At 38.3% G+C, this 25,080-nt stretch overlaps 1 protein-coding gene across 1 annotated transcript in view; it reads left to right on the top strand.

Annotated features, from left to right (window-relative positions):
* Positions 1–25,080, top strand: part of IGSF10 (immunoglobulin superfamily member 10) — a 109,065-nt gene that overhangs the window by 39,878 nt on the left and 44,107 nt on the right. The window lies entirely within an intron of this gene.

Below are 25,080 nucleotides of genomic sequence, written 5' to 3'. Positions count from 1 at the left end.
AGTCCCTGACCTTGAACTCAGCAAACTGCTCTCTGAGCAAAACTCTGCTGTAATCCACAGTTGCCATTTACTGAGAATTGGGTGGGGCAAGAAAATCAGTTCTCTAGATCCTTGGAAAGATTTACTGTGTAATGCCACATGTTTTTTATTGCAGAAAACAATGTACAAAGTTCCCTGCCAATGCCAAACTGACATCACTAAATTAAGTATTCTAAACGTATGCTTTCATTCAATTCCCTGTCGGCATTACCTTTTAGCAAAAGATCTGCAACCACTGGCAAGACTTTTTTAGTCAAATAAAATAAAGGAATTGTTCAGGGTATAATGCTTTTTGTTGCCAATGCTCTCGACAACATTAGTAATTCAGATGAAATACATAGCCAAAGGAATTGTATGCTTTCTCTCATTTGAACAAATGTTTAATTATATGCAGATGTGCAGGAAAACATGTACAAAAGTAAAATGTACTCACTTGCTATTACTTTAAATGCATCCTATGGCTTCCTTTGCATATTAAGAATTTTAAAGGTAAACATTTGTTAGATCTCTTGAAATAAAATCCTATTAAAAACAAATGCAATATGAGCCAAAATGTCCATTTTAGCAGCCAGTTCCTGAACTAATATTATCCTGTATTGAGCAAAACTTTGATGGAATTGAAATCAGTATGCTCAAGTGTAAGTAGATGTTCTGAAAATACACAAAGGCAAAGTTGTTAACAATGAGGTCCATTATGGGGGAAAAATTCTACCTCTTTGCCCAGCAGGACATCCTTATTCAGCTTCTGAAATGGCTGTTTGCTTTTAGTTCATTTCCCAGTAAAAATGAAGATGTGTAAATTTTCAATTTGTCTACTTTTATAACTTTATCTAACATGTCCCATTACTGCATTCGCTATACATTGTATAACAAATACCACTTCAAAGGCCTTTTCTGCATCTATTAAGATAATCATGTGGTTTTTGTCATTGGTTCTGTTTATATGCTGGATTACATTTATTGATTTGCGTATGTTGAACCAGCCTTGCATCCCAGGGATGAAGCCCACTTGATCATGGTGGATAAGTTTTTGATGTGCTGCTGGATTCGATTTGCCAGTATTTTATTGAGGATTTTTGCATTGATGTTCATCAGGGATATTGGTCTAAAAAACTCTCAATAAATTAGGTATTGATGGAATGTATCTCAAAATAATAAGAGCTACCTATGACAAACCCATAGCCAATATCATACTTGAATGGGCAAAAACTGGAAGCATTAGCAAACTGGCACAAGACAGGGATGCCCTCTCTCACCACTCCTATTCAACATAGTGTTGAAAGTTCTGGCCAGGGCAATCAGGCAGGAGAAGGAAATAAAGGGTATTCAATTAGGAAAACAGGAAGTCAAATTGTCCCTGTTTACAGATGACATGATGGTATATCTAGAAAACCCCATTGTCTCAGCCCAAAATCTCCTTAAGCTGATAAGCAACTTCAGCAAAGTCTCAGGATACAAAATCAATGTGCGAAAATCACAAGCGTTCTTATATACCAATAACAGACAGAGAGCCAAATCATGAGTGAACTCTCATTCACAATTGCTCCAAAGGGAATAAAATACCTAGGAATCCAACTTACAAGGGACATGGAGGACCTCTTCAAGGAGAACTACAAACCACTGCTCAGTGAAATAAAAGACGATACGAACAAATGGAAGAACATTCCATGCTCATGGATAGGAAGAATCAATATCGTGAAAATGGCCATACTGCCCAAGGTAATTCATAGATTCAATGCCATCCCCATCAAGCTACCAATGACTTTCTTCAAAAAATTGGAAAAAAACTAAAGTTCATATGGAACCAAAAAAGAGCCCGCATCACCAAGTCAATCCTAAGCCAAAAGAACAAAGCTGTGGAGGCATCATGCTACCTGACTTCAAACTATACTACAAGGCTACAGTAACCAAAACAGCATGGTACTGGTACCAAAACAGAGATATAAACCAATGGAACAGAACAGAGCCCTCAGAAATAATGCCACATATCTACAACTATCTGATCTGTGACAAACCTGACAAAAACAAGCAATGGGGAAAGGATTCCCTATTTAATAAATGGTGCTGGGAAAACTGGCTAGCCATATGTAGAAAGCTGAAACTGGATCCCTTCCTTACACCTTATACTAAAATTAATTCAAGATGGATTAAAGACTTAAAAGTTAGACCTAAAGCCATAAAAACCCTAGAAGAAAACCTAGGCAATACCATTCAGGACATAGGCATGGGCAAGGACTTCATGTCTAAAACACCAAAAGCAATGGCAACAAAACCCAAAATTGACAAATGGGATCTAATTAAACTAAAGAGCTTCTGCACAGCAAAAGAAACTGCCATCAGAGTGAACAGGCAACCTACAGAATGGGAGAAAATTTTTGTAATGTACTCATCTGACAAAGGGCTAATATCCAGAATCTACAATGAACTCAAACAAATTTACAAGAAAAAAACAACCCTATCAACAAGTGGGTGAAGGATATGAACAGACATTTCTCAAAAGAAGACATTTATGCAGCCAACAGACACATGAAAAAATGCTCATCATCACTGGCCATCAGAGAAATGCAAATCAAAACCACAAGGAGATAACATCTCACACCAGCTAGAATGGCAATCATTAAAAAGTCAGGAAACAACAGGTGCTGGAGAGGATGTGGAGAAGTAGGAACACTTTTACACTGTTGGTGGGACTGTTAACTAGTTCAACCATTGTGGAAGTCAGTGTGGAAATTCCTCAGGGATCTAGAACTAGAAATACCATTTGACCCAGCCATCCCATTACTGGGATTATACCCAAAGGATTATAAATCATGCTGCTATAAAGACATAGGCACATGTATGTTTATTGTGGCACTATTCACAATAGCAAAGACTTGGAACCAAGCCAAATGTCCAACAATGATAGACTGGATTAAGGAAATGTGGCACATATACACCATGGAATATTATGCAGCCATAAAAAATGATGAGTTCATGTCCTTTGTAGGGACATGGATGAAGCTGGAAACCATCATTCTCAGCAAACTATCGCAAGGACAGAAAAACCAAACACCGCATGTTCTCACTCATAGGGAATTGAACAATGAGAACACATGGACACAGGAAGGGGAACATCACACACTGTGGACTGTTGTGGGGTGGGGGGAGGGAGAGGGATAGCATTAGGAGATAAAACTAATGTTAAATGACAAGTTAATGGGTGCAGCACACCAACATGGCACATGTATACATATGTAACAAACCTGCACGTTGTGCACATGTACCCTAAAACTTAAAGTATAATAAAAAAAAAAATACCGCTTCAGAGTTTCTGACAAAAGCCGTGTGACCTTCAAATGAGACCTACTTTGCTGAAACCACGTGTACATACAAGCCAAGGAGTGTATCCTCCCGTTCAGATGCAAAAGTGGCTTCTAGAAGGGCCATATATTCAACGTGTTTCATAAGTTTTTTCCTCTAATGGCACTGTATAGAACATGAGTATCAGACTGAACCTTAATCATAGGTTGACTTTGACCAGTAGCATTACGGATATAAGCAAATATGGTAAAAATCCACCAAATCTCAATACAAACTTTAATATCAGTAGCAGAAAATGAAACATGGTTGATCCTATTCAGCCTGGTGCAGATGTACATATTGGGAAGTGGGAATACATTCATATATAAGATTGTGTCTAAATAGTTCACCAGTTTCAGGAAAAATATGTTATTTGGTGGTTTAGTATCCAATTTGTGAGAAATCCTCAATATTTGGCACATGTTCCCCTTCTCCCCTCTGGCTAGATGCCTTTTGGCCATTTCACTCCATGGGCCTATTTCCAGCAATGGGTAGAAAGATGGAATAAAAAAAGGTAAATATCAACTTGGTCATTTGGGATGCTTGTTATTAGTTCTATGAAAGGTCTGATAGAAAAAAAAATGAAAATTAAATTTTTGAGTTATTTGTCGTTCTTAATTTTTTTCACTTTATCTCTAATGTTGTCATGGATAATGTAGAATTGGTGTTTTAGCCCAAATTCTACCATTAAGCTTGACATGTTTTTATTGAATAAGCCATGAGTATTCATTGACATTCGTGGTAGACCATAATCACAGCCACAGTAGGTTTTGTTCCACAGATCCTCATTTAGTTTTCACACAACTGCATTTGTGCTATTTTTACTTTGCAACTGACCTTCTCTGTTGTATGAGAATATAGTTAGAATTCAGTACCTTGATGAGCACAGGAAGTTTCCCATTCCAGTCATAATTTCTAAATTGCCCAGGTTGCAGCTTTGGAATGATGTGGATTAAGTCAGTTAATGCCCAGAGAAAAAGTTTTGCTTAAAAGAGAAAACAGTAATCACATTTATGTAAGTATTAAATTGTGTCAGAAAGTATAAATGTCATTTCCATTTTCCAACCAAACTTCAATATACGCTTTGGTGTTTTGGCACCACATGGTAGTATGTACAACCAGACCAGGAAAATGTTCATCCTTACCTTGTGTATATTGTCTGGGCTCTCAATTTATTCTTTCTATGCTTTTCAAAAAGCCCAATATTGAATTACATAAAGTAATAAGCCTTTCCCAGAAGGTTTCTGAAAAATATTTGGAATATTTTTTCCTAAAATGTGCTTGTGATTTAATGGCACTGCCTTAAAATACAATTGTCAGACAAACCCTCGCTGATTATCTTGTTTTGCCAGCAAATCCTGGCACATGAATTTTATAGAGACATAGTGAAATTCATTTCCATCGAAGAACAAGAGAATTACAGTTAAAAATAAGCCCTATTTTTGACAGAATCTATGAATAAAAGGTAAACGTCTCAGTATTTTCAATATAAAGTGATAATTACCTTGTAAGTACAATCAAGTCCAGTTATTGTCAAGGTCTGATTATTAAATTGGGAACTAAAATAAAGAGAATTGCAACCCTGAGTCGTATTTACATTATTTGCTCATAAAATCAGCCCAGATATTCCATGAACAATTGAAAAGTCATCACTAAACAATGCAGAGGGGAAGAAAAAATCCAAGTTTTTAGTTACTTGAATTAGTAAGGCTGCCTTATGATTATATTTTAATGCAGTTAACATTTTCATCAGATTTTAAAGCCATTCCCATTCAAGATATGCCTGGGGTTTCTGCACATAGCTCCCCTCCTGTCTTTCTTCCTAACTTAATAGAAAATTCTAGTTATATTTAGAAGATGTTGAAAAATCATTGTTTCTTCTTCTTTTTTCTTTATTTCACAGAATACAACATTTTAGAATTAAAGTCAAAGGAGTATTTATGTTAACCAATAGAATACTTCTGAAAATTTGGAATCCTGGGTCTCTTTCCAAGAAATAAAATTTTAAAAGGTATTTTGGAGAAGTTGAGTTGTAGATGTGGTATCTTAAAGCTACTAAATTAGAATTTTCTCAATGTTTCTTATTTTCTCTTCCAGAATGTATTTATTAAACATCAGTAATAGTCCAGAACTACAATATAAAATTTTTTTTTCTTTATAATGCTCTTGAGTTCTACTGTTTTAGTCATCTATTGCTGTGTAACAAATTACCCCCTAAAATTTAGTGACTTAGAACAACAAATACATACTTGTCATCTCAGTTTCTGTGGGCTAGCAATCTGTTTTTGTTTGTTTGTTTTTTAAACAAAAACCAAAAACAAAAAAAACCACAAAAAATTGATACCTTTTATTTTATATATGTGAGGTTTACACCATATTATGGGATACATGTACAGTCATGTGTCACTTAACAATGGAAAAAATGTGTCCTTAGGCAATTTCTTCATTATATGAACATTATAGAGTATACTTATACAAACATAGTTGGTATATCCTACTATACACCTAGGCTATGTGGAATGTTTTATTGCTTGTAGGCTACAAAGAATACAGCATAGAATTACAGCATTTTAGCATACTGCAGGCAACTGCAACACAGTTGTAAGTATTTGTGTATCTGAACATATCTAAACATAGAAAAAGGGCAGTAAGAATATGTTATAAAAATTAAAAATGGCACCTCTGTACAAGGCTGCTTCACTAAAATCTTGTGGGACCTGGTATATGGGGGTCCATCGCTGACCAAAATATTATTATGTAACACATGACTATAGATAGTAAAATGGTTACTATAGTGAAGCAAACTAATATATTAACTCACATTGTTACTTTGGTGACAAGAGCAGCTAAAATCTACTTATTTAATAAAAACCAGTAATATAATTTTATTAACAATAATCCTCAGGTTGTACATTAGATCACTTGTTCATTCTACATATCTGCTACTTTGTATTCTTTGACCCCTACCCTCACCCCTAGTAACTGCTATTTCATTCTATTTAACCTTTTTTCCCCAAAATATTCTACACATGAGTGAAATGATGCAATATTTTTGTTTCTGTTCCTGGGTCATTTTACTTAGCATAATGTCCTCCAGGTCCATTCATATTGTGGCAAGTGGCAGGATCACTTTAGTTTTTATGGCTGATTAATATTTCTTTATAAACTATATACATATGCATATATAGGCATACATATACATATATAAAATATATATCTCACATTTCCTTTATCAACAGACAGACTGTTTCCAATCTTTGCTATTGTAAATAATGCTACAGTGAACACAGGAGTACAAGTATCTTTTTGAAGTGATGATTTCATTTCCTTTGGGTATATATACAAAGATAGATTGTTGTGTCATATGATGGGGTTTTTTTTTGTTTGTTTGCTTTGTTTAATTTTTTTGAGAATGAGTCTCAAACACGAAAGCCTGTACTGTCACCCAGGCTGGAGTGCAGTGGCGCGATCTTGGCTCACTGCAACCTCCGCTTCCCAGTTTCAAGTGATTCTCCTGCCTCAGCCTCCCAAGTAGCTGGGATTACAGGCATGTGCCACCACACTCAGCTAATTTTTGTATTTTTAGTAGAGGTGTCAGGCCGGTCTCAAACTCCTGACCTCAAGTGATCCTCCCACCACAGTCCCCCAAAGTGCTGGGATTATGGTTCCAATTTTAATATTTTCAGAAAACTCCATACTGTTTTCCATAATAGCTGAACCAGTCTATATTCCCATCAACAGTGTGTTGGGGTTCCCTTTTTCTCCATATCCTCACCAACATTTGTTATTTCTTGCCTTTTTGATGATAGTCATCCTTATGGGTGTGAGATGACATAGGGGTTTTAATTTGCATTTCCCTACTCATTAGTGATGTTGAGCACCTCTTTATATACCTGTTGGCCATTTATATGTAGTCTTTGAAGAAATGTCTGCTCAGGTATTTTGCCCATTTTAAAAAATCGTGTTATTTGTTTTTCTGTTATTGAGTTACAAGAGTTCTTTATAAATTTTGGATATTAACTCTTTATCATATATGTGATTTGCAAATATTTTTTTCCAGTCTGTAGGTTGCCTTTTCATTTTGTCAATTGTTTCCTTTGGTGTGCAGGAGTTTTTTAGTTTGGTGTGGTCTCATTTATTTATTTTTGCTTTTGTAGTCTGAGGTTTTGATGCAATATCCAAAAGCATAAATAATCATGACATATAATCTTTTTGAAGTATTTTTACACTTGGTTTGCTAATGTTTTATTGAAGGTTTTTATATCAATTTTTATCAGAAATATTGGCCTGTAGTTTTGTTTTCCTGTGGTACCTTTGTATGGCTTATGTATCAAGGTTACGCTGGCTTCATGTGTTTGGAAATATTCCCTCTGGCTCTATTTTTGGAAGCGTTTAAGAAAGTACTGATACTCTTCTTTGAATGTTTGGTAGAACTCAGCTGTGAAGCCATCTGGTCCTGTGCTTTTCTTTGTTGGGAGATGTTTTATTACTTACTCAATCTCTTGCTACTGGTGTATTTCTTCCTGACTCTATTTATGTATTTATTGTTTGTTTGTTTATTGTAGCTGTGTCTCACTCCATCACCCAGGCTGGAGTGCAGTGGCACAATCTTGGCTCACTGCAATCTCTACCTCTTGGGTTCAAGAGATTCTCTTGCCTCAGCTGCCCAAGTACCCGGGATTACTGGCACGCACCACCACACCTGGCTAATTTTTTGTATTTTTAGTAGAGACGGGGTCTCATCATGTTGGCCAGGTTGGTCTTGACCTCCTGACCTCAAGTAATCCACCTGCCATGGCCTCCCAAAGTGCTGGGATTACAGACTTGAGCCACCACGCCTGGTCAACTCAATCTTGGCAAGTTATATTTTCCTAGAAATTTATCAATTTGCTCTAGGTTATTCAATGTGTTGGTACATAGTTGTTCATTATAATCCCTTATGATCCTTTTTATTTCTGAGGTGTCTGTTGCAATTTCTTCAATTTCATTTTCTGTTTTATTTATTTTTGTCTTCTCTCTCTTTTTCTTAGACTAGCTAAGGGTTTGTCAATTTTAATTTCCCAAAGAATCAACTTGGTTTTATTGATTCTTTCCATGGCTTTTCTGTTTTCTGTTCTAATCTTTATTTCCTTCCTTCCGCTAATTTTGGGTTTGTTCATTCTTTTATATAGTTCCTTGAGGCATAATCTTTTACTATTTATTTGGAATTTTTTAATGTAGGTATTTAATGCTATAAACTTCCTCCCCAAACTGCTCTTACTTCATCCATAAGTTTTGATATGTTGTGTTTCCATTGCCATTTGCCTCAATAAATTTTTTATTTTCCCTTTTGATTTATTTGTTGACTTATTGGTTGTTCAGGAGCATGTTGTTTAATCTCTACATATTTGTGAATTTTCCAAGATTCTTCTCGTTATTTATTTCTGATTTCAAACCATTGTGGTCTGAAATAATATCAGATATTATGTGAATTTTCTGAAATTTGGTAAGACTTGTTTTGTGGCCTTTACATATAGTCTGTCATGGAGAATGTTTTATGAATGCTAGAGAAAAATGTATATTCTGCTGTTGGGTGGAAAGTTCTAAATATGTCTGTTAGGTCTTTTTGGTAAAAAAGAAAATGCAGTTCAAATTCAGTATTCTCATATTAATTTTCTGTCTAATTGATCTATCCATTGTTGAATATGGGATATCAAAATTCCCCACTATTGTATTGCTGTCTATGTCTCCCTTCATGTCCATTAATATTTATACATTTAGGTTCTACAATGTTGGGTGCAAATACATTTACAATCACTCTGTCCTCTTGATGAATTGACCTCTTTATCATTAAATAATGACACTCTTTGTTTCTTGTCAGTTTTTGACTTAAAGTCAACTTTAAATTTAGCCACCCTGATACCTTTTGATTACCATTTGCATGGACTATCTTCTTCTATCCCTTCACTTTCAGCCTATGTGTGTTCTTAAAGCTTAAGTGAGTCTTTTGAAAGCAGCATATAATTGGATCTTGTTTTTAAAAATTCATTCAGCTACTCTTGAGTGGAGAATTTAATGTTTAAATTAAAGGTTATTATTGATAAGTAAAGACTTATTACTGCCATTTTGTTTGTTTTCTGGTTGTTTTGTAGCTCCTTCATTCCTTCCTCTTTTGTTATTATACTTTAAGTTCTGGGGTACATGTACAGAGTGTGCAGGTTCATTACATAGGTATAGACGTGCCATGGTGGTTTGCCGCACCCATCAACCCATCATCTACATTAAGTATTTCTCCTAATGCTATCCCTCCCCTAGCCCGCAACCCCCCAACAGGCCCCAGTATGTGATGTTCCCCTCCCTGTGTCCATGTGTTCTCATTATTCAACTCCCACTTATGAGTGAGAACATGTGTTTGGTTTTCTGTTCTTCTGTTTGCTGAGAATGATAGTTTCCAGCATCTTCCATGTGCCTGCAAAGGACATGAACTCATCCTTTTTATGGCTGCATAGTATTCCATGGTGCATATGTGCCTCATTTTCTTTATCTAGTCTATCATTGATGGCATTTTGGTTGGTTCTAAGTCTTTGCTATTTTGAATAGTGCTGCAATAAACATATGTGTGTATGTGTCTTTATAGTAGAACGATTTATAATCCTCTGGGTATATACCCAGTAATGGGATCACTGGGTCAAATGGTATTTCTAGTTCTAGATCCCTGAGGAATCACCACACTGTCTTCCCAATGGTTGAACTAATTTACACTCCTACAAACAGTGTAAAAGCATTCTATTTCTCCACATCCTCTCCAGCATCTGTTGTTTCCTACTTTTTAATGATCACCATTCTAACTGGCATGAGATGGTATCTCATTGTGGTTTTGATTTGCATTTCTCTAATGACCAGTGATGATGACCTTTTTTTCATACATTTGTTTGCTGCATGAATGTCTTCTTTTGAGAAGGGTCTGTTCATATCCCTCACCCACTTTTTGATGAGGTTGTTTGTTTCTTTCCTGTAAATTTGTTTCAGTTCTTTGTAGATTCTGGATATTAGCCCTTTGTCAGATAGATAGATTGCAAAAATTTTCTCCCATTATGTAGGTTGCTTGTTCACTCTGATGATAGTTTATTTTGCTGCGCAGAAGCTCTTTAGTTTAATTAGATCCCATTTGTCAATTTTGGCTTTTGTTGCCATTGCTTTTGGTGTGTCAGTCATGAAGTCTTTGTCCATGCCTATGTCCTGAAGGGTATTGCCTAGGTTTTCTTCTAGGGATTTTATGGTTTTAGGTCTTACATTTAAGTCTTTAATCCATCTTGAGTTACTTTTTGTATAAGGTGTAAGGAAGGGATCCAGTTTCAGCTTTCTCCATATGGCAAGCCAGTTTTCCCAACATCCTTTATTAAATAGGGAATCCTTTCCCCATTGCTTGTTTTTGTCAGGTTTGTCAAAGATCAGACGGTTGTAGATGTGTGGTCTTATTTCTGAGGGCTCTGTTCTGTTCCATTGGTCCATATATCTGTTTTGGTATAAATACCATGCTGTTTTGGTTACTGCAGACACGTAGTATAGATTGATGTCAGATAGCATGATGCCTCCAGCTTTGTTCTTTTTGCTTAGGATTATCTTGGCTATGCGGGCTCTTCTTTGGTTCCATATGACATTTAAAGTAGTTTTTTTCTAATTCCGTGAAGAAAGTCAATTGTAGCTTGATGGGGATAGCATTGAATCTATAAATTACTTTGGGCAGTATGGCCATTTTCACGATATTGATTCTTCCTGCCCATGAGTATGGAATGTTTTTCCGTTTGTTTGTGTCCTCTCTTATTTCCTTGAGCAGTGGTTTGTAGTTCTCCTTGAAGAGGTCCTTCACATTCCTTGTAAGTTGTATTCCTAGGTACTTAATTCTCTTTGTAGCAATTGTGAATGGGAGTTCACTCATGATTTGGCTCTCTGTTATTGATGTATAGGAATGCTTGTGATTTTTGCACATTGATTTTGTATCCTGAGACTTTGCTGAAGTTGTTTATCAGCTTATGGAGATTTTGGGCTGTGATGATGGGTTTTCTAAATATAAGATCATGTCATCTGCAAACAGAGACAATTTGACTTCCTCTTTTCCTAATTGAACATGCTTTTTTCTTTTTCTTGCCTGATTACCCTGGCCAGAACTTCCAATACTATGTTTAATAGGAGTGGTGAGAGAGGGCATCCTTGTCTTGTGCTGCTTTTAAAGAGAATGCTTCCAGTTTTTGCCCATTCAGTATGATATTGGCTGTTGGCTTGTCATAAATAGCTCTTATTATTTTGAGACACGTTCCATCAATGCCTAGTTTATTGAGAGTTTTTAGCATGAAGGGCTGTAGAATTTTGTCCAAGGACTTCTGCATCTATTGAGATAATCATGTGGTTTTTGTCAGTGGTTCTGTTTATGTGATGGATTACGTTTATTGATTTGAGTATGTTGAACACCCTTGCATCCCAGGGATGAAGCCAACTTGATCATGGTGGATAAGCTTTTTGATGTGCTGCTGGATTTGGTTTGCCAGTATTTTATTGAGGATTTTTGCATTGATGTTCATCAGAGATATTGGCCTGAAATTTTCTTTTTTTGTTGTGTCTCTGCCAGGTTTTGATATCAGGAAGATGCTGGCTTCATAAAAGAAGTTAGGAAGGAGTCCTTCTTTTTGTGTTGTTTGGAATAGTTGCAGAAGGAATGGTACCAGCTCCTCTTTGTACCTCTGGTAGAATTCGGCTGTGAATCTGTCTGGTCTTGGACTTTTTTTGGTTGGTAGGCTATTAATTGCTGCCTCAAGTTCAGAACTTGTTATTGGTCTATTCAAGGATTCGACTTCTTCCTGGTTTAGTCTTGGGAGGGTGTAAGTGTCCAGGAATTTATCCATTTCTTCTAGATTTTCTAGTTTATTTGCATAGAGGTGTTTATAGTATTCTGTTTTGGTAGTTTGTATTTCTGTAGGATCAGTGGTGATATTCTCTTTGTCATTTTTTATTGCACCTATTTGGTTCTTCTTTCCTTTCTTCTTCATTAGTCTGGCTAGTAGCCTATTTTGTTGATCTTTAAAAAAAAACAGGTCTTGGATTCATTAATTTTTTTGAAGGGTATTTCATGTCTCTATCTCCTTCAGTTCTGCTCGGATCTTAGTTATTTCTTGTCTTCTGCTAGCTTTTGAATTTGCTTGCTCTTGCTTCTCTAGTACTTTTAATTATGATGTTAGGATATCAATTTTAGAACTTTCATGCTTTCACTTGTGGGCATTTAGTGCTATAAATTTCCCTCTACACACTGCTTTAAATCTGTCCCAGAGATTCTGGTACATTGTGTCTTTGTTCTTATTGGTTTCAAAAACTATCTTTATTTCTGCTGTCATTTCATTATTCTAATCTTGTCTTCTTGCTTTATTTCATTGAGTAGTCATTCAGGAGGTTGTTCAGTTTCCATGTAGCTGTGCGGTTTTGAGTGAGTTTCTTAATCTTGAGTTCTAATTTGATTGCACTGTGGTCTGAGAGACTGTTATGATATCTTTTCTCTTGCATTTGCTGAGGAGTGTTTTACTTCCAATTATATGATCAGTTTTAGAATAAGTACAATGTGGTGCTGAGAAGAATGTATGTTCTGTTCATTTGGGGTGGAGAGTTCTGTAGATGTCTATTAGGTCTGCTTGGTCCAGAGGTGAGTTCAAGTCCTGGATATCCTTGTTAATTTTCTGTCTCATTAATTTAATATTGACAGTGGGGTGTTAAAGTCTCCCACTATTATTGTGTGGGAGTTTAAGTCTCTTTGTAGGGCTCTAAGAACTTGCTTTATGTATTTGGGTGCTCCTGTATTGGGTGCATATATATGTAGGATAGTAAGCTCCTCTTGTTGCATTGATCCCTTTACCATCATGTAATGCCCTTCTTTGTCTCTTTTGATTTTTGTTGTTTTAAAGTCTGTTTTATCGGATACTAGGATTGCAACCCCTGTTTTTGTTTTGTTTTGTTTTGTTTTGTTTTTTGCTTTCCATTTGCTTGGTAAATCTCCCTGCATCCCTTTCGTTTGAGCCTATGTATGAGTCTTTGCACGTGAGATGGGTCTCCTGAATACAACACACCGATGGGTCTTGACTCTTTATCCAATTTGCCAGTCTGTGTCTTTTAATTGGGACACTTAGCCCATTTACATTTAAGATTAATATTGTTATGTGTGAATTTTATCCTGGCATTATGATGCTAGCTGGTTATTTTGCCTGTTAGTTGATGCAGTTTCTTCATAGTGTGGATGGTCTTCACAATTTGGTATGTCTTTGCAGTGGCTGGTACCGGTTGATCCTTTCTATGTTTAGTGCTTCCTTCAGGAGCTCTTGTAAGGCGGGCCTGATGGTGACAAAATCTCTCAGCATTTGCTTGTCTGTAAAGGATTTTATTTCTCCTGTGTTTATGAAGCTTAGTTTTGTTGGATACGAAATTCTGGGTTGAAAATTCTTTCCTTTAAGAATGTTGAATATTGGCCCCCACTCTCTTCTGGCTTGTAGGGTTTCTGCCAAGAGATCCACTGTTAGTCTGATGGGCTTCCCTTTGTGCATAACCCAATCTTTCTATCTGGCTGCCCTTTACATTTTTTCTTTCATTTCAACCTTGATGAATCTGATGATTATGTGTCTTGGGGTTGTTCTTCTCAAGGAGTATCTTTGTGGTGTTCTCTGTATTTTCTGAATTTGAATGTTGGCCATCTTGCTAGATTGGGGAAGTTCTCCTGGATAATATCCTGAAGAGTGTTTTACAGCTTGGTTCCATTCTCCCCATCACTTTCACATACACCAATCAAACGTAGATTTGGTCTTTTTACATAGTCCCATACTTCTTGGAGGCTTTGTTCATTTCTTTTCACTCTTTTTTTTCTAATCATGTCTTCTTGCTTTATTTTATTCAGTTGATCTTCAATCTCTGATATCCTTTCTTCCACTTGATCGATTTGGCTATTGATACTTGTGTATGCTTCACGAAGTTCTTGTACTGTGTTTTTCAGCTCCATCAGGTCATTTATGTTTTTCTCTAAACCGATTATTCTAGTTAGCAATTCATCTAACTTTTTTTCAAGGCTAGCTTCCTTGCATTGGGTTAGAACCTGATCCTTTAGCTTGGAGGAGTTTGTTATTACCCACCTTCTGAAACCTACTTCTGTCAATTCATCACGCTCATTCTCCATCCAGTTTTGTTCCCTTGCTGGCGAGGAGTTGTGATCCTTTGGAGGAGAAGAGGCTTTCCAGTTTTTGGAATTTTCAGACTTTTTGAGCTGGTTTCTCCCCATCTTCGTGGAATTATCTACCTTTTGTCTTTGAAGTCGGAGACCTTTGGATGTGGTCTCTGAGTGGACGTCCTTTTTGTTGATGTTGATTCTATTCTTTTCTTTTTATCAGTTTTCCTTCTAACAGGCCCCTCTGTTGCAGGTCTGCTGGAGTTTGATGGAGGTCCATTCCAGATCCTGTTTGCCTGGGTATCACTGGCAGAGGCTGCAGAACAGCAAAGATTGCTGCCTGTTCGTTCCTCTGGAAACTTTGTCCCAGAGGGGCACCTGCCAGATGCCAGCCAGAGCTCTCCTGTATGAGGTGTCTGTTGGCCCCTACGGGGAGGTGTCTCCCAGTCAGGATACACAGGGGTCAGGGACCCACTTGAGGAGGCAGTCTGTCTCTTATCAGAGCTCAAACACTGTGCTGGGAGATCCGCTGCTCTCAGAGCCATCAGGCAGGGACATTTAAATCTACTGAAGCTGTGCCCACAACTGCCCTTCCCCCCATGTGCTGTGTCCCAGGGAGGTGGGGGGTTTTTATCTATAAGTCCCTGACTGGGGCTGCTGCCTTTTTTTCAGAGATGCCCAGCTCTGAGAGGAAGGAATCTAGAAAGGCAGTCTGGCTGCAGTGGCCTTGCTGAGCTGCAGTGGGCTCTGCCCAGTTCAAATTTCCAAGTGGCTTTGTTTATACTGTGAGGGTAAAACCATCTATCAAGCCTCAGCAATGGCAGATGTCCCTCCCACCACCAAGCTTGAGCATTCCAGGTTGAGCTCAGACTGCTGTGCTGGCATGAGAATTTCAAGCCAGTGGATGTTAGCTTGCTGGGCTCCGTGGAGGTGGGACCCGCTGAGCCAGACCACTTGGCTTGCTGGCTTCAGCCCCCTTCCAGGGGAGTGAACAGTTCTGTCTTGCTGGTGTTCCAGGTGCCACTGGGGCATATAAAAAAACTCATGCAGCTAGCTCAGTGTCTGCCCAAAGAGCTGCTCAGTTTTGTGCTGGAAACCCAGGGCCCTAGGGACATAGGAACTGGAGGGAATCTCCTGGTCTGCAGGTTGTGAAGACCATGGGAAAAGCTCAGTATCTGGGCCAGAGTGCATGGTACAGTCCCTAATGGATTCCCTTGGCTAAGAGAAGGAGTTCCCTGACGCTTGTGCTTCCTGGGTGAGGCAATTCCCCACCCTGCTTCAGTTGTCCTCCTTGGGCTGCACCTATTGTCCAACCAGTCCCAGTGAGATGACCTAGGTACCTCAGTTAGAAATATAGAAATCATCCACCTTCTGTGTCAATCTTGATGGGAGCTACAGACCAGAGCTGTTCCTATTAGGCCATCTTGCCAGCAATCCCCCCTCTTTTCTTTTCTACATTTGTGATTTGATAATTTTCTATAATGCTAAGCTTTGATTCCTTTCTTTCTTGTTTATATATCTGCTGTAGTTTTTTATTTTGTGGTTACTATGAAGCTTACATAAAATATTTTATACTTACAATCTGCAATTTTAAGCTAAAAATAACTCTGTCACATAATGAAACTCTAGGTTTTTATCCCTCCCCTATTTATGTTTTGAATGTCATAATTTACATCTTTTTATGTTGTGTATTCCTTAACAACTTATTGTAGCTTTTGTTATTTTTGACCATTTTCACTTTTAATCTTCATATTGAAGATATATGTGGTTTACACACCAGCTTTACAATATTGGCACATTCCAAATTTGACTCTAAATTTATCTCTACTAGTAAGTTTTATATTTTCATATGTGTTAATGACAGTAATTATCATCTTTTCATTTCCATTTGAAGAACTGCCTTAAGCATTTCTTATAAAGTGGGACTATTGATGAATTTCCGCAGTTTTTGCTTATCTGAAAAGACTATTCTCCTTCATTTTTGAATAACAGATTTGCTAAGCATAATATTCTTGGCCAGCAGGGCTTTAAAAAAAAAAAAAAACACTTAGACTGTATCATCCCGTTCTCTCCTGGCCTGCAAGTTTTTCCCTGAGAAATCCACTAATAGTAATGAAGGTTCTCTTATCTGTGATATAGGTGCTTTTCTTTTGTGGCTTTTAGAATTCTTCTTGTCTTTGACTTTTGACTGTTTTATTATAATGTGCCTAAGACAGGACTTCCTTGGGTTGAATCTATTTTGGAACCTATAATCTTGATGGGTCTGCATGTCCACATCTCATCCAGGACTTGGGATTTCCCCACAATTATTTTATTAAAGAAGCTTTCTTTGTCTTCTCCATCTCTTCTTCCTATGGAATCCCTATAATCTGAATATCTGTTTGCTTAATAATGCCCTATAGACTGTCTTTATTCCTTTATTTTTTTGCCCCTCTGAGTCATGTTAAAAAACCAGTCTTCAAGTTCATAGATTCTTTCCTCCGATCAGTATGGTCTGCTGTTGAAGCTTTCAAATGTATGTTTTATTTTATTCATTTAATTCTTCAGCTCCAAGATTAGTGGTAGTGGTGTTGGTGGTTGTTTTAATGATACCTGTCTCTTTATTAAATTTCTCATTCTGGTCATGAATTCCTTTTTTGGTTTCATTGAACTGTCTATTTGTATTCTCCTGCATCTTGCTGAGTTTCCTTAAGATCATTGTTTTGAATTTTTGAATTTCTTTTTGGGCAATTTATAAATTTTCATTTCTTTAGGGTTAGTTACTGAAGAATCATTGTGTTCCTTTTGTAGTATCTTGTTTTCTTTTTCATGTTTCTTGTGTCCTTGCATTGATACGTATGTCTCTGGTTGTGCAGTCAGCTATTCCAAATTTTATTGATTGGCTTTCATAGGGAAATACTTTTATCTGCAGATGTGCTTGAGGGTGTCGGTTGGGCAGGGTGTGGTGACTCTGGTTCCATGTGGGTATAGTGGAGTAATCTCCATGCAGTTTCTTTGGCTGTGATCAATGTTAGCAATGACTGAGGGTGACTCAGTGATCTAGGCTGCAGGGGTTGTGGCAGTGACAGTAGCTGTAAAAGTTATTAGGGTAAGGGCTTTAAGCATCCTCTTTGGTTAACAGATTTGCTAAGAGTTCCTCACAGTGGGAAATCTTAGTTGAGGGGATCTCTATTGGTGCTGAGTCTTCCATGGGTCATAGGTAGTCACAGTGGCACTGCAATCCAGGGCATAGGTGCTTGGAGTAGCTGTGGAGTCAGGTTTGTGGACTTGAGGTCTTACAAAACTATTGCAGCCCTGGGGATTTAAGGTGCAGGTTCACTTTCTGAGGCACAAGTGAATGCATTTCTCCCACTAAGCCATGGTCGGTTGCTCTGAGATACACCCAAGTTTTTATCCAGAGTCCTGAGATATAGCTGTGATTTTGACCCTGAGGGGTAGGGTACAGCACTAGCCTGTGCAAGAAGGAAGGGATGCTTCAGAGCCTCAGGCCTTGAATTTAGGACCGCTTCAATTTGGGGCTGCAAATTAGCTCTGTGAGGCCAGGTGCAGCAGCAGCAACATGGACCCAAGAATGGAAAGATGCTGCAGTTGCTTGGACCCTGCGGGTAGGGAACAACACAGTGATGATACCCCTCCTTACAGAGGTGGAGTGCTGCAGCTTAAACTGCAGAAGGCTAATGTATTTCCAGATAGGCAAGGTGCTATACCTGTTCAGCCTGGAGAGTGAGGTCACACAGCTCATGCAAGGGTCTGATTCCCTGGGATGCAAGGGTCTGCATCTGCTCAACCCCAGAAAGTGCAGCTACGTGAGTCAGCAGAGCCTCTGGATCTCTGGGGAGTCAGGTACCATGTCAGCTATGGTGCTGGGAAATGCAACTGTTCTGATGGGCTAGAGGCTCAGACTTCCTGGGGGGTAGCATGCTGCTGCCCTCAGCTTTGGCACTAGGGACACCAATAATTCGTTGTGCAGGAGGACTGAGGTCCCTGGGGGACAGGGTACTATGGCTGTTCTGAGGCTGAAGACACATTTCTCCAGTGTGCTGGAGATGCAGGTTGCTGGGGGAATGGGGTGCTACCTTGGCTGTGGTGCTGGGGGCACAACTGTTCCGGTAGTTCAAGCCTCTGGGTCTGCAGGGTTGGGGTATTACTTCAGTTCAGCCCTATAGGGAGGATCCAGCAGTAACTGGGATGGGGGCATGGGGTGGCTTTGCAGGAGCCTGGCTCTGGGCCAAGCTCAGGATATAGCAGCAGCTATACCCAAGCAGCTCTGCTTGGGGGTGGTGCACTACTGGGTGGGCATGGTGCAGCGGCAGCCGAGCCTCAGGGATAGATAGATGCAATGGCTGCTTGCCACTTGAATAGCATGCACTCTAACTGTGCCTCTGCTTATAAGATGGTGCAGAGCAATAGCAGCAAGGGCCATAGGGAGGTGGGCAGTGCACAGCGTCAGCTCCATCCCTGAAAGTAGCTCAGTGCGTGGACTCTAGGAGCTCTCTCGGCTGGGCTTAGACACTGTGAGGACACCTATGAGGACTGAAAGTGTCCACGATGCTGATGGTGGCTGTTGGGATCCTATTGCTTACCTTTTTCTAGCAGAGAGAAGTCTCTCCTAGTCCCAAGCTGATCCCAACTGGGAAGATGGAGGTAGTGAGGGAAAGGTGTTTCCTTCCCTTCTCCATGCAGCATCCTGGATTTCTGTGCTCTGCAGGATTTCTGCTGCTGCTTTGCTGTTCTATGGTACTCTTCTTTATTTTGGTCAAAATATAGTTGTTTATTTGCTGTTTGGCGGGAGGATTTAGTGGGGAAGAGGAGCTCTAGGAGCTTCTAGTCGGCCATCTTGCTGACATCATTCTCAGGCAACTATTATTTTTAAAATCAAAGCAGTAAATGCAGGCTTACCTTCATATGTGGCTATTTGGATATGCACTCCTGAATAGATGTGTGTGATAAAAAAAAAGTGTGATAAAAGTAATGATTTGTCACTTATTTTTTTTCTTCGTTAGATTATTAACTCTTCAATGCAAAGACTGTGTCTCTTCATGATATAAGTTTCTATAGACTGCCTGGTATAAGACTAGAAATGTCACTGATGTAAATAGCAGTGGCATAGAAGAGGAGGATATAAATTATATTCCATGTTTATAGTTAAATGTGTCTGTTTGTAGACCTTTCATTCACTCCATAGCTATATTTTCCATATTCCCTTGCGCTGTTAAAAAGTGACATATTTATAAGCCACATATTCGGAGTTCTCAGATTCCAGTAAACACTCTTGGCCCTAACAAGGAAAGGTCTGTTCTGTGTTTCACTTTAGTGGAGGACATGTTTAACCACTGTGCTAGCTGGTGAATTGCTCTAAGTGTCCATGAGATTAGCCAGGAATTTCTTATGCTTTATTATTTTTCTGTTAAGTAGAGAATTTAGTGTTAAATAGTAGTCAGGGCTGTCTTGACTCACTGTTCATTGTCCATCAAAGGAATATTAAACCTACAAAAGAGCGGAAAATAAACTTAATAAAAAGACATTTTAATTAATTAATTACCCAAAAAGAGTGGAAAATAAATGTAATTAAAAGACGTTTAAAACTTTGCTTTCACATTAAACAGAAAGAAACATTTGTTTTCAATATGTGCAGGAGTCACCCAGAGTTTCCAACCATTTTTCTCATTAAGACTTGGGGTAAATCTGTCCTAGCTTGTTAATTACCAGCATCCTACTTTCCATCTAGTATTGTGTTTAACCCATGTACACGACAAAAACGTTGATCTATGTGAACTCTTTCAACTTTAGCTCTTTCAACTCCTACGACTGGGATTTCTTTGACCTAGACTACCGGATTCGAAAATATCTTGCCGCTATGCATTTGCAGGCATGACTTTCCTCACTTAAGCTTAGCAGAAAAATAAGGCTTGCAAAATATTAAACACTCTTTACCTGAGAGTGTAGGTGTTAGGAAGTTTTAAGAATTTAAAATGCTTCTTCTGAATATTTGATGAATCTTACCCTTGATATTTTTGGTTTAGGTTAATGTTCTCTGAGCATACATCAATTTAATTTAATACAAAAGTCTTTTATTTTATCTTATCCAAAGCTACATCCATGACTTCATCCTATCACTTAAACACTTTCTCTCATATCACACTCTTTTTTTAGTCCCTAAGGATGGGCCTTGTGTGTGCTTTTATCTTTTAGTGTTTATCCTTCTTCTCAAATGCAAAATGATTCATTCTTATAGAGCATTGGAATTTGATTGTCTTCTTATGATGATCAGAAGTAAATTCTCTCTTTTCTAAATACAGAATTCTGAAAAGAAAAGGGCATTTACTTGCAGACTGCAAAGTTTTAAATTATCTGTCTAGTTAGGCGTCCTTTAAGACTGCATCAGAATCTTGTCAAAGCTGGAATATGTGACTCTGGTATGCTGGCAGGATTCTCATGGAATACTGCACAAGAAACTCCAAATTACACAATGGCTATGATCTGTCCAAAAAGTGATATTTGACTTCTAAAGATAATCTCTTAAAGCAATGTTTAGATATTTAGTCCTGGATTTTAAGTGAAAGAAAACCCTTAAACTGTTCCCTTTTGTATTAGAAGTGCTAGATCAAAGTTTAATATAACAATAAATACCAGTGTCCAGATAATGTCTCCATGACAAAGAACACCATGGTAATGTTCAGCTCTAACACAGGAGCAGGCAAACTATGGTCAAATCTCACCTTCTGACTGTGTTCCTATGGTGAGCTAAGAATGGGTTTGTTTGTTTTGTTTTGCCACTGCCTTGTCACTTTAAGGTGCTTTAAGGTTCTAAGGTTTAAGGGGCTGCCTGAGGGTGTGGGGGCAGGCAGCCCGGTTCCTGCTCTGCTGGTGCTGCAACCTGATCCCCTGCATACCCTGGAGAAGGCAGCATGTAAGAATGGATTTTGAATTTTTAAATGATTAAAAGCAAAATCAAAAGAAGAATATTTTGTGATACATTAAAATTATATGAAATTTAAATTTCCATGGCTAGGAATAAAGTTTTATCGGAGCATAGCCATGCTCACTTGTTTACATATTATCTATGGCTGCTTTCCCTACAAAAGCAGAGTTGGGACTTGTGAAAGAGACCATATGGCCCACAAAGCCTAACATATCACTATCTGGTCCTTTGCAGAAAGTTTGCCAACCCCTTCTCTAACATCATGAACTTTGCTCTGCATTGTTCAATGGTTATTCTCAGAATGTATTAAATTTAAATCTCTGTTGAAGGAAGTGAAAAAGTAACTTCTCTATGATGGTCGGTGATTTTTGGAATCCTTTTTACTGGATCTTTCCATATAAAGCTTCGTTCTCTCATAATTTCCTAATACATGTCTATAGCTTATTTCAAGATAAGAACGTCTAATATATTTTACAACATTGTTTAGTGACTTAAAATAACAATGAAAAATAAAAACTTCTAAATATTTTGTGAATTATGTATGTGAAGATAAATCCTTAAAATCCAAGACACCTCCCCTAAGAAACTCCCCCATTTATTCTATTTATACTTAATTCTGCAACATACTGGAAAACATAGTACCTCTTCTGTATATATATATAAAAGCATATAAAGCTTTCACAAAATTTTGGGACTTCATTACTTTTCCCTACTATCAGAGAAACTGGGTTTGAAGAATCATGGCATTTTGGTATTAGAGAAGAATGGGCAAGGTTCTAATAAAATATGGTATTAAATCAATGACACAGCTGAGATTAAAAAAGGGAAGAGATAATAAACAGTGTAATTGTTGGCTTTAAAAAAAAATTGTAAAGCAGCATCCTGACAAGGATATGATACTCTAGACCTTACCCTATTCAAAATTCCTACAACCCATGTTAGTACAACTCCATACCCCAGAATGCCTCAGTGGTGTGGAAGGGTTTATACCATAGCTGATGGCCTAACCAGACACTGTGTATGGTTTGCCCATAATTTTGGTTTTGCATTCCTTCACTCCTCTTCCCAGTGGCTGACATCAGAAAACACCTGGTAGGCATCCTCTAAACACAACTCCTAGGGTGGTTAATTATAGTGCACTTGAGTCTACTTCATGTGCTGACAGCTCTGGTTCTGACTCTCCACTTGCTCTTAGAAAATGCTCATGAAATCCTGACTATATTGTACTGCCGCCTCTCTAAACATAGCACATTCACTTTTGGACAACCTCTGATGCTTTGTCTCAACAAAACTGGAGGGGGAAACGATGACAGGCCTGTGGTGAGTGTAAGATTCTCCCTGGGGGCCTGAAAGCTTAAGGAGATGAATTAACTCCTCCCTTCTCAGGCCCAGTCCCAAGGCGCAAGGCCACTTGGCGTCAGCAGTGTGTGTCAGCAAGATAGCAGAAGCAGGAAGAGAGCTGGCCGGAAGATACCTCCTCTGGCCGGAAGATACCCCTGAAGATCGAGAAAGAGGCCATCCGGGTACAATGTAGCAGTTACGTCAGACTAGGATGCTTCCTGTTTATAGGAGACTATAAAACCTTTGCCCCATCCTCATTTGGGGCAGAGGCCTATTAGGACTCAGCCCACCTACACGCAGGCACTCATTAAAACAGCATGTTTCTCCACACTTATTCATGTTGTCTGTTGGCACACTCTCGGGGTTCAAACCGATACAAGAACCTTACAGTGAGGAGTCGTCAAGGGATGAAAATTGGTGTGTCTTAGAGGCAGTTTAAAAGCAGTTTCTCTTCAAAACATATTTTTATACCACTTTATAAGTATCTCAATACATCATAGCAGTAGCAGCAGTAAAATAGGTGATATCACAGAGAATTATTTTGAAACATTTCCAATCCAAATGTTTGGACTGGAACTGTCCAAATCCAAAGATACGCTATGACAGACATAGTGTATCTGTCATAAATGTAAGTAGTCTTCTCCACCAGATGACTATAATTGCAAAGTCGAGTTTGATGTGATGTCTGATGGCACCCTTCTATGGACATTCCATATGAACATACAAAACATATCTCTTGACTAGATTCTGTGCATAATAATGAAGAAACACATGATCTAGGGCTGAAAACCAGATTAGAAGAAAAAACTGAACACCTTGAGCAAGGACTCATGACAATTTAGCAAAATGTTCTTTACTACTAAGCACTGTTAAAAGAAAACCTCAGACAAATTAAATTTAACGAAGTTTAATTGAGCAAGAAAAAAAAAAGATTTATGAATCAAGCAGCCCCCAAAATCACAGCAGATTCAGAGAGATTCCAGGGATTCCTCGTGGTCAGAACAAACTTATAGACAAAAAAAGGACATGCAGAAATCAGAAGTGAGGTACAGAAACAGCTGTGGACTGGTTACAAGTTGGCATTTGCCTTACTTGAACACTCAGCAGTGTATGAGTGGTTGAAGTATAACTGCTAGGATAGGCCAAATGTTGCAGGCATATACTCCTAAGTTAGGTTTTCAATCTTGTTTACCTATTAAGTTAGGTTATGGTTCATCCCCAAGGACTCTAATATAGAAGCATGAAATCCTTCTCAGGCCATATTTAATTTGCATTAACATTTCCCCCCTTTTGGTTAACCTCTCAATTTAGAGAGATTGACCAAAACTTTAGGCATTGACACCAGTCTCTCTCACAATCGAAAAGACTTATTTGGTCTGTGTGTTTACAAGTCCTCTTTAGTTTTAGTAAGGAGCTTCACATGTCTTCTTGGGTGTCAATATGAAATTCACAAGTCACATCTTTTTTCCAGCTGAATGAATCTTTATGTTCTTGCTGACCCATTTGGAGTGAGACTATTAACTCTCAATGGATGGCTATATACAAAACATTTAAGACTTAAGAGGATACAGTACACCAGGGGGGCTATTATTGTGACTATCAAGAGAATAATATCAAAATGCCTAAGACATGCTCCTTAATAAGAGTTCTGATATGGTTTGGCTGTGTCCCCACCTAAATCTCATCTTGAAATCCCACATATTGTGGGAGGGACCCAGTGGGAGGTAATTGAATCATGGGGGAAAGTCTTTCCCATGTTGTTCTCATGATAGTGAATAAGTCTCACAAGATCTGGTGGTTTTGGAAAGAGGAGTTCCCCTGCACAAGCTCTCTCTTTGCCTGCTGCCATCCACATAATATGTGACTTGCTCCTCCTTGCCTTCTGCCATGATTGTGAGGCTTCCCCAGCCATGTAGAACTGTAAGTCCAATTAAACCTCTTTCTTCTGTAAATTGCCCAGTCTTGGGTATGTCTTTATCAGCAGTGTGAAAATGGACTAATATGAACTGAACCAAATTAACCGAGTTAAGGTTTATACAATATAGGCAGTTCAACAATATTAGGGTCTAATTGGTCCTAGTCCTCATTTGGAGTGTGAGAGCGACTAAGGACCACAGTTCGCTGGAAAGTAGCCTAATTTAAAGAGGTACTCATTTTCCTTGTTACCCTGGTGTAATACAAATCATAATAACTTGGAAACTTATTGGAAGAAATATAAAGATTAGAAACCCTTGGAAAACCCAAGCGTATCATCCACCACTTAGGATTA

Source organism: Pan troglodytes, chromosome 2 (genome assembly GCF_028858775.2).
Source record: "Pan troglodytes isolate AG18354 chromosome 2, NHGRI_mPanTro3-v2.0_pri, whole genome shotgun sequence".
Lineage (NCBI taxonomy): Eukaryota > Metazoa > Chordata > Mammalia > Primates > Hominidae > Pan > Pan troglodytes.
Note: the sequence above shows the minus strand (reverse complement) of the source record. Positions and strands in the feature narration are given on the sequence as shown.